The sequence below is a fragment of the Schistocerca gregaria genome, unplaced genomic scaffold (assembly GCF_023897955.1).
Source record: "Schistocerca gregaria isolate iqSchGreg1 unplaced genomic scaffold, iqSchGreg1.2 ptg000169l, whole genome shotgun sequence".
Lineage (NCBI taxonomy): Eukaryota > Metazoa > Arthropoda > Insecta > Orthoptera > Acrididae > Schistocerca > Schistocerca gregaria.
The window spans coordinates 17,011,587-17,019,732 of NW_026061724.1; the positions used below are offsets into that span (position 1 = coordinate 17,011,587).

At 46.1% G+C, this 8,146-nt stretch overlaps 3 non-coding genes across 3 annotated transcripts; all 3 read left to right on the forward strand.

Annotated features, from left to right (window-relative positions):
- Positions 1 to 1,031: 1,031 nt before the first annotated feature.
- Positions 1,032 to 1,103, forward strand: Trnai-aau (transfer RNA isoleucine (anticodon AAU)). The gene has a single exon. It is a non-coding gene; the product is annotated as a tRNA-Ile (tRNA).
- Positions 1,104 to 2,556: 1,453 nt separating this feature from the next.
- Positions 2,557 to 2,628, forward strand: Trnai-aau (transfer RNA isoleucine (anticodon AAU)). Its single transcript has one exon. It is a non-coding gene; the product is annotated as a tRNA-Ile (tRNA).
- A 1,450-nt stretch (positions 2,629 to 4,078) lies between these two features.
- Positions 4,079 to 4,150, forward strand: Trnai-aau (transfer RNA isoleucine (anticodon AAU)). Its single transcript has one exon. It is a non-coding gene; the product is annotated as a tRNA-Ile (tRNA).
- The last annotated feature ends 3,996 nt before the right edge of the window (positions 4,151 to 8,146 follow it).

Here is an 8,146-nt window from a genome sequence, read left to right on the forward strand (position 1 = left end):
AGCAAGGGGCAGCGGCTGTGTAGAACGAAAACGCAAATCCTCAGGGGTGTGAGCGTTTCGAGATGAGTCGTATACATGTAAATGTTGGTCGTCAGTGACCGTGTAGCCTAATGGATAAGGCGTAGGACTTCGGATCTGAAGATTACAGGTTCGAATGCTGTCACGCTTGTGTTTTTCCAGTTCTGAAAAAGAAACATAACGTTTTAATGTAGCAATTGAGCAGTACGAAACCGTCTGAATGTTGCTGTTGACCATTTTTTGCTTGGAGATGCTCTTGAGCTTGAAACACACACAACAAGACCGGTGTTAACTAGCGAAATGGTCGGCAGAGTACCGACACAGCGAGTTTTGACTATCACTTGCACATCTAAAACAACGTCGGAAAGTAACTCGTTCGGCTTTTGAGTCACATAAAGTATGTGCGTTAATTTTGACGCCACTAGCTCTGCATGTTGTCATGCAATTTCTTTACCTCTCAGAAATGATTATGACATAAAAGTGAAGTACGTGACGAGTGTGACGTTAGGAAAACATTAGGCATCATGGAGAGATTCTGTATGGGACCACCCAACCCAAACGAGTACTGTGTGACGTGCTACCCGGCAGGTATTCACCGAGGTAGCCGGCTAGCTCAGTCGGTAGAGCGTCAGACTCTTAATCCCAGGGTCGTGGGTTCGAGCCACACGCTGGGCGAAACGGAATTTTGTTCCGCTGCAGGTGTAAATTACCGTTTTTCTGATTAACGAGATTTAATGGAAATAGCAACTTTAAACTTTGCCTACGTCTCTGTCAGTCGCAAGGAAGCTGTATTTGAAGGTGAAGGTGATTTTGTAGACATGTGTGAAAGACATGTTCTGAAATGCAAGTGTTGTTGATTGGAGAGCACATCGGTTACGTGTCAGATGTGTAGCCAAGCAGTAATTTGTCGCCATAGCTGCAAATATTAGCCGGTAATATGAAGTGTTGTCAGCTAAAGTCTGATGATGCAGACGACCGTAAGGACGAAGTACCCAAGAGTACCGCTAGGCCGCGCCTCTTTAGCTCAGTGGTAGAGCACTGGTCTAATAAACCAGGGGTCGTAAGTTCGATCCTCACAGGAGAAAGATGAATTTTGGAAATCAGTTGCGCGTCGTGGCCGTATAGCAAACAGTACCTGTGATGACGAACAATTAGCGACAGGCGTTTTTTTAAGAATTACTCTCAGATGCGATTAAGGCAAATGGCGCAGATAAAGCATTTGCCAAAGCGGTACAGCATAAGGTGGGACGAGGCAGTCTGAATTACATTTTATAGATGTATTTCTCACATATCTCAGAGTCTCTCGCGATATTCGTCGTCGTCGTCGTCGTCGTCGTCGTCGTCGTCGCCGCCGCCGCTTCTGCAGAAGTAGCAAATGGCAATCGTAGCAAATGCGGCGAGGGACGCCCTGCCTTCGATTCCGAATGCACAAAGTGTGTGGTCTTGTTTCTCAGTCTATATTTGGTCGGTCACGTCAGAGGTTGAATGTAACGAATGGGTGGGAAAGAGCAAGGGGCAGCGGCTGTGTAGAACGAAAACGCAAATCCTCAGGGGTGTGAGCGTTTCGAGATGAGTCGTATACATGTAAATGTTGGTCGTCAGTGACCGTGTAGCCTAATGGATAAGGCGTAGGACTTCGGATCTGAAGATTACAGGTTCGAATGCTGTCACGCTTGTGTTTTTCCAGTTCTGAAAAAGAAACATAACGTTTTAATGTAGCAATTGAGCAGTACGAAACCGTCTGAATGTTGCTGTTGACCATTTTTTGCTTGGAGATGCTCTTGAGCTTGAAACACACACAACAAGACCGGTGTTAACTAGCGAAATGGTCGGCAGAGTACCGACACAGCGAGTTTTGACTATCACTTGCACATCTAAAACAACGTCGGAAAGTAACTCGTTCGGCTTTTGAGTCACATAAAGTATGTGCGTTAATTTTGACGCCACTAGCTCTGCATGTTGTCATGCAATTTCTTTACCTCTCAGAAATGATTATGACATAAAAGTGAAGTACGTGACGAGTGTGACGTTAGGAAAACATTAGGCATCATGGAGAGATTCTGTATGGGACCACCCAACCCAAACGAGTACTGTGTGACGTGCTACCCGGCAGGTATTCACCGAGGTAGCCGGCTAGCTCAGTCGGTAGAGCGTCAGACTCTTAATCCCAGGGTCGTGGGTTCGAGCCACACGCTGGGCGAAACGGAATTTTGTTCCGCTGCAGGTGTAAATTACCGTTTTTCTGATTAACGAGATTTAATGGAAATAGCAACTTTAAACTTTGCCTACGTCTCTGTCAGTCGCAAGGAAGCTGTATTTGAAGGTGAAGGTGATTTTGTAGACATGTGTGAAAGACATGTTCTGAAATGCAAGTGTTGTTGATTGGAGAGCACATCGGTTACGTGTCAGATGTGTAGCCAAGCAGTAATTTGTCGCCATAGCTGCAAATATTAGCCGGTAATATGAAGTGTTGTCAGCTAAAGTCTGATGATGCAGACGACCGTAAGGACGAAGTACCCAAGAGTACCGCTAGGCCGCGCCTCTTTAGCTCAGTGGTAGAGCACTGGTCTAATAAACCAGGGGTCGTAAGTTCGATCCTCACAGGAGAAAGATGAATTTTGGAAATCAGTTGCGCGTCGTGGCCGTATAGCAAACAGTACCTGTGATGACGAACAATTAGCGACAGGCGTTTTTTTAAGAATTACTCTCAGATGCGATTAAGGCAAATGGCGCAGATAAAGCATTTGCCAAAGCGGTACAGCATAAGGTGGGACGAGGCAGTCTGAATTACATTTTATAGATGTATTTCTCACATATCTCAGAGTCTCTCGCGATATTCGTCGTCGTCGTCGTCGTCGTCGTCGTCGTCGCCGCCGCCGCTTCTGCAGAAGTAGCAAATGGCAATCGTAGCAAATGCGGCGAGGGACGCCCTGCCTTCGATTCCGAATGCACAAAGTGTGTGGTCTTGTTTCTCAGTCTATATTTGGTCGGTCACGTCAGAGGTTGAATGTAACGAATGGGTGGGAAAGAGCAAGGGGCAGCGGCTGTGTAGAACGAAAACGCAAATCCTCAGGGGTGTGAGCGTTTCGAGATGAGTCGTATACATGTAAATGTTGGTCGTCAGTGACCGTGTAGCCTAATGGATAAGGCGTAGGACTTCGGATCTGAAGATTACAGGTTCGAATGCTGTCACGCTTGTGTTTTTCCAGTTCTGAAAAAGAAACATAACGTTTTAATGTAGCAATTGAGCAGTACGAAACCGTCTGAATGTTGCTGTTGACCATTTTTTGCTTGGAGATGCTCTTGAGCTTGAAACACACACAACAAGACCGGTGTTAACTAGCGAAATGGTCGGCAGAGTACCGACACAGCGAGTTTTGACTATCACTTGCACATCTAAAACAACGTCGGAAAGTAACTCGTTCGGCTTTTGAGTCACATAAAGTATGTGCGTTAATTTTGACGCCACTAGCTCTGCATGTTGTCATGCAATTTCTTTACCTCTCAGAAATGATTATGACATAAAAGTGAAGTACGTGACGAGTGTGACGTTAGGAAAACATTAGGCATCATGGAGAGATTCTGTATGGGACCACCCAACCCAAACGAGTACTGTGTGACGTGCTACCCGGCAGGTATTCACCGAGGTAGCCGGCTAGCTCAGTCGGTAGAGCGTCAGACTCTTAATCCCAGGGTCGTGGGTTCGAGCCACACGCTGGGCGAAACGGAATTTTGTTCCGCTGCAGGTGTAAATTACCGTTTTTCTGATTAACGAGATTTAATGGAAATAGCAACTTTAAACTTTGCCTACGTCTCTGTCAGTCGCAAGGAAGCTGTATTTGAAGGTGAAGGTGATTTTGTAGACATGTGTGAAAGACATGTTCTGAAATGCAAGTGTTGTTGATTGGAGAGCACATCGGTTACGTGTCAGATGTGTAGCCAAGCAGTAATTTGTCGCCATAGCTGCAAATATTAGCCGGTAATATGAAGTGTTGTCAGCTAAAGTCTGATGATGCAGACGACCGTAAGGACGAAGTACCCAAGAGTACCGCTAGGCCGCGCCTCTTTAGCTCAGTGGTAGAGCACTGGTCTAATAAACCAGGGGTCGTAAGTTCGATCCTCACAGGAGAAAGATGAATTTTGGAAATCAGTTGCGCGTCGTGGCCGTATAGCAAACAGTACCTGTGATGACGAACAATTAGCGACAGGCGTTTTTTTAAGAATTACTCTCAGATGCGATTAAGGCAAATGGCGCAGATAAAGCATTTGCCAAAGCGGTACAGCATAAGGTGGGACGAGGCAGTCTGAATTACATTTTATAGATGTATTTCTCACATATCTCAGAGTCTCTCGCGATATTCGTCGTCGTCGTCGTCGTCGTCGCCGCCGCCGCCGCCGCTTCTGCAGAAGTAGCAAATGGCAATCGTAGCAAATGCGGCGAGGGACGCCCTGCCTTCGATTCCGAATGCACAAAGTGTGTGGTCTTGTTTCTCAGTCTATATTTGGTCGGTCACGTCAGAGGTTGAATGTAACGAATGGGTGGGAAAGAGCAAGGGGCAGCGGCTGTGTAGAACGAAAACGCAAATCCTCAGGGGTGTGAGCGTTTCGAGATGAGTCGTATACATGTAAATGTTGGTCGTCAGTGACCGTGTAGCCTAATGGATAAGGCGTAGGACTTCGGATCTGAAGATTACAGGTTCGAATGCTGTCACGCTTGTGTTTTTCCAGTTCTGAAAAAAAAACATAACGTTTTAATGTAGAAATTGAGCAGTACGAAACCGTCTGAATGTTGCTGTTGACCATTTTTTGCTTGGAGATGCTCTTGAGGTTGAAACACACACAACAAGACCGGTGTTAACTAGCGAAATGGTCGGCAGAGTGCCGACACAGCGAGTTTTGACTATCACTTGCACATCTAAAACAACGTCGGAAAGTAACTCGTTCGGCTTTTGAGTCACATAAAGTATGTGCGTTAATTTTGACGCCACTAGCTGTGCATGTTGTCATGCAATTTCTTTACCTCTCAGAAATGATTATGACATAAAAGTGAAGTACGTGACGAGTGTGACGTTAGGAAAACATTAGGCATCATGGAGAGATTCTGTATGGGACCACCCAACCCAAACGAGTACTGTGTGACGTGCTACCCGGCAGGTATTCACCGAGGTAGCCGGCTAGCTCAGTCGGTAGAGCGTCAGACTCTTAATCCCAGGGTCGTGGGTTCGAGCCAGACGCTGGGCGGAACGGAATTTTGTTCCGCTGCAAGTGTAAATTACCGTTTTTCTGATTAACGAGATTTAATGGAAATAGCAACTTTAAACTTTGCCTACGTCTCTGTCAGTCGCAAGGAAGCTGTATTTGAAGGTGAAGGTGATTTTGTAGACATGTGTGAAAGACATGTTCTGATATGCAAGTGTTGTTGTTTGGAGAGCACATCGGTTACGTGTCAGATGTGTAGCCAAGCAGTAATTTGTCGCCATAGCTGCAAATATTAGCCGGTAATATGAAGTGTTGTCAGCTAAAGTCTGATGATGCAGACGACCGTTAGGACGAAGTACCCAAGAGTACCGCTAGGCCGCGCCTCTTTAGCTCAGTGGTAGAGCACTTATCTAATAAACCAGGGGTCGTAAGTTCCATCCTCACAGGAGAAAGATGAATTTTGGAAATCAGTTGCGCGTCGTGGCCTTATAGCAAACAGTACCTGTGATGACGAACAATTAGCGACAGGCGTTTTTTTAAGAATCACTCTCAGATGCGATTAAGGCGAATGGCGCAGATAAAGCATTTGCCAAAGCGGTACAGCATAAGGTGAAACGAGGCAGTCTGAATTACATTTTATAGATGTATTTCTCACATATCTCAGAGCCTCTCGCGATATTCGTCGTCGTCGTCGTCGTCGCCGCCGCCGCCGCCGCTTCTGCAGAAGTAGCAAATGCCCAGCGTAGCAAATGCAGCGAGGGTCGCCCTGCCTTCGATTCCGAATGCACAAAGTGTGTGGTCTTGTTTCTCAGTCTATATTTGGTCGGTCTCGTCAGAGGTTGAATGTAACGAATGGGTGGGAAAGAGCAAGGGGCAGCGGCTGTGTAGAACGAAAACACAAATCCTCAGGGGTGTGAGCGTTTCGAGATGAGTCGTATACATGTAAATGTTGGTCGTCAGTGACCGTGTGGCCTAATGGATAAGCCGTCGGACTTCGGATCTGAAGATTACAGGTTCGAATGCTGTCACGCTTGTGTTGTTCCAGTTCTGAAAAAGAAACGTAACGTTTTAATGTAGCAATTGAGCAGTACGAAACCGTCTGAATGTTGCTGCTGACCATTTTTTGCTTGGAGATGCTCTTGAGGTTGAAACACACACAACAAGACCGGTGTTAACTAGCGAAATGGTCGGCAGAGTGCCGACACAGCGAGTTTTGACTATCACTTGCACATCTATAACAACGTCGGAAAGTAACTCGTTCGGCTTTTGAGTCACATAAAGTATGTGCGTTAATTTTGACGCCACTAGCTGTGCATGTTGTCATGCAATTTCTTTACCTCTCAGAAATGATTATGACATAAAAGTGAAGTACGTGACGAGTGTGACGTTAGGAAAACATTAGGCATCATGGAGAGATTCTGTATGGGACCACCCAACACAAACGAGTACTGTGTGACGTGCTACCCGGTAGGTATTCACCGAGGTAGCCGGCTAGCTCAGTCGGTAGAGCGTCAGACTCTTAATCCCAGGGTCGTGGGTTCGAGCCAGACGCTGGGCGGAACGGAATTTTGTTCCGCTGCAAGTGTAAATTACCGTTTTTCTGATTAACGAGATTTAATGGAAATAGCAACTTTAAACTTTGCCTACGTCTCTGTCAGTCGCAAGGAAGCTGTATTTGAAGGTGAAGGTGATTTTGTAGACATGTGTGAAAGACATGTTCTGATATGCAAGTGTTGTTGTTTGGAGAGCACATCGGTTACGTGTCAGATGTGTAGCCAAGCAGTAATTTGTCGCCATAGCTGCAAATATTAGCCGGTAATATGAAGTGTTGTCAGCTAAAGTCTGATGATGCAGACGACCGTAAGGACGAAGTACCCAAGAGTACCGCTAGGCCGCGCCTCTTTAGCTCAGTGGTAGAGCACTGGTCTAATAAACCAGGGGTCGTAAGTTCCATCCTCACAGGAGAAAGATGAATTTTGGAAATCAGTTGCGCGTCGTGGCCTTATAGCAAACAGTACCTGTGATGACGAACAATTAGCGACAGGCGTTTTTTTAAGAATCACTCTCAGATGCGATTAAGGCGAATGGCGCAGATAAAGCATTTGCCAAAGCGGTACAGCGTAAGGTGAAACGAGGCAGTCTGAATTACATTTTATAGATGTATTTCTCACATATCTCAGAGCCTCTCGCGATATTCGTCGTCGTCGTCGTCGCCGCCGCCGCCGCTTCTGCAGAAGTAGCAAATGACCAGCGTAGCAAATGCAGCGAGGGTCGCCCTGCCTTCGATTCCGAATGCACAAAGTGTGTGGTCTTGTTTCTCAGTCTATATTTGGTCGGTCTCGTCAGAGGTTGAATGTAACGAATGGGTGGGAAAGAGCAAGGGGCAGCGGCTGTGTAGAACGAAAACACAAATCCTCAGGGGTGTGAGCGTTTCGAGATGAGTCGTATACATGTAAATGTTGGTCGTCAGTGACCGTGTGGCCTAATGGATAAGGCGTCGGACTTCGGATCTGAAGATTACAGGTTCGAATGCTGTCACGCTTGTGTTGTTCCAGTTCTGAAAAAGAAACGTAACGTTTTAATGTAGCAATTGAGCAGTACGAAACCGTCTGAATGTTGCTGCTGACCATTTTTTGCTTGGAGATGCTCTTGAGGTTGAAACACACACAACAAGACCGGTGTTAACTAGCGAAATGGTCGGCAGAGTGCCGACACAGCGAGTTTTGACTATCACTTGCACATCTAAAACAACGTCGGAAAGTAACTCGTTCGGCTTTTGAGTCACATAAAGTATGTGCGTTAATTTTGACGCCACTAGCTGTGCATGTTGTCATGCAATTTCTTTACCTCTCAGAAATGATTATGACATAAAAGTGAAGTACGTGACGAGTGTGACGTTAGGAAAACATTAGGCATCATGGAGAGATTC